Genomic DNA, 2,439 nt, shown 5'->3' on the forward strand with positions numbered 1-2,439 from the left:
CTATGTCTCTTTCTAGCAAGCAGGCATTCTTCTTTAGGCTAGTAGATAATGCTGTAATTGCTAGGTTGTCTAGGTAGGAAAGGGAGTAGTTTGTAATAGATTAAAACAGAGGTCTAATATATATTAGAAACAGGATTAGTAAGACAGGGCTGCCTTATAGAATTCCTGCTGTAATGCTGCTAAAGCCTTCTGTTTCTCTATTAAAGGATAGTCTTAGCTAGCGCTTAGATAGGAATAATTAAACCTATGCTATTAGGTTGCAAGGTAGCTGTAGCTGTTGTAGTATAGCAAGTAGCTAGTTTAAAGCGACGTGGTCAAAGGCACCTTTAATATCTAGGAATACTGTAGAGGTTATGTGTTTTAGTTTTCTTTACTCTTAGACCTAGTTTAGCAGCAGTATAGATGCGTCTATTGTGGATTTTTGTGCTCTTCCTCCTAGTTGTGAGGGGTGAAGAAGAGCTGTTGTTTCTGCAAGAGTTCTAAGGCGTTTTGCTACTACTCTTTCTGCAACCTTGCCTAGGCAGCTAAGCAAGGCAATTACTCTATAGGCTTTAGGTACAGCGTAATTAGGCTTGTTTAGCTTTTTTAGGATAATTCCTGTTGCTTTCTTCTATTCCTGTAGGTAGTAGCTATAGTTAAACAAAGTAGAGAAAACATAAAAGAATGTTTCTGTCTGTGCTTTATATGCTGTAGTAATAATCTCCTGTGTTAGGGCGTCTGGTCCTAGAGAGCTGCTTTGGATTTGTGCTGAGCAAGCGTATTCTAGCTCTTCTATAGTAAGATTAGGCCATTCCCAGTTGCTTAGTTGGTAGTTGTCCCACTCTATAGGCCTAGAGGCAGGAGGGCTGGGGAATAGAGTTTCTCTTAGTGCAGAGCATTTGCCTTGAAAAGATTCCTCTATTCCCCTTAGGCCTTAGATAGCAGGTATATTCTAGCTATAAGTAGTTCTAGTATAAGCCATAACTAGGCTGGCGGAATGGGTATACTCCAACGTCCCTCGTGGGTACCCCCCAAAACTTTGTCAATAATACATGGATTCTAGCGAAATAGGGCTTAAAAGAAAGAGAAAAACTACCTCTACATTTCTGTAGTAGAGGGTTTTGTTATAACTATTAAACTGCACAAGCTAGAGGCTAGAAAAGGTCAAAAAAGGGGGGGTACCTAGCGAGCATACCCATTAATAGGTATACTTTGCTAGGTAGTGTTAATAACTTAGCTAATACTAGGCGGAATTAGCTAATTCTTTTTTTATTAGAAGGCGCAATACTAGGCGCTTCTATCAAATAATAGATTATGTAAGCATATCTCTGCTAGTTAAGAAGCTATTAGCCAAAACGTAAAAAAGCATACCCTACCCATCCGCCAGCCTAGCCATAACGTAGTTCACAAGCGAGCAGTCCAACCCAAGCGAGCGGTCCATCCCAACCATGATAGCCTAATAACTACTTTGCATTACAATGCCATCCCAACGCAACATGCAATTAACCTATACTAAAGGGACCTCACAGCTTGCTATCTAAGCTACAATTAAAGATCGCGACAAGAGCAAAAGACGCGCTATTACAGCCTTCAGCATACCTTGAACTACTGTCTGCTAACAACGCTAAGGAGCCCTCTCTTAACGCAATCGCGAGCCTAATTTAAAGAAGCTGAGCAAACTAGAGGAGGAGGCCCTTGTACAACGTATACTTGAGCTTGACACAAGAGGAATACCTGCTACAAAGGCTATGGTGCGAGATATGGCCAATGATCTGCTTGCTGAGCGCGGTGGAGAGCCTGTTGGCAAGCACTGGGTAGACAACTTTAAGACGCGTACGCCTGAGATCAAGCTTCGAAGGAGCTGTCCATATGATCGCCAGCGAGCCCTTAACGAAGATGCACGCGTTATAACGCCCTGGTTTAAGCTAGTTGCTAACACAAAGGCTAAGTACAGCATCACAGACAAAGACATGTACAACTTTAACAAGACAGGCTTCATAATAGGGGTTATCTATAGCTAGATAGTCTTTACAGGCTCTAAGAAGCGTAGCACAAAGAGCCTGCAGCTAGGGAACTGTGGTTAGGTCACCAATATACAAGGAGTTAACGCTAAAGGATGGGCTATCCCACCCTTCCTTATCTTCCCTAGCAAGGTCCTTATTACCTTATAGTTTCACAATTTACCTTATGTGGAAGCTGAGTGGTCTCTGATCGTTGATCAAGTGTGAAGAAAGTGATCAAGTTCCTTGTTCTATCTACGGTGCTGAATGAGCAGAATATATACACCAATGCTCATCCAGCTATACCCTAATTGGAGCCCTAATCACGGCTCCAAGCTATACCCGATTCCGCTCACCATGGCGTGATAGATCGCCAGTGTCTGATCGGTCCAATATCCAGATGCGGATCACGTGATATGCACCCTCACCTCGATCCTTGCTGCGACACACCCCCCAGGTG

The sequence above is a fragment of the Didymella exigua genome (assembly GCF_010094145.1).
Source record: "Didymella exigua CBS 183.55 unplaced genomic scaffold M421scaffold_42, whole genome shotgun sequence".
Lineage (NCBI taxonomy): Eukaryota > Fungi > Ascomycota > Dothideomycetes > Pleosporales > Didymellaceae > Didymella > Didymella exigua.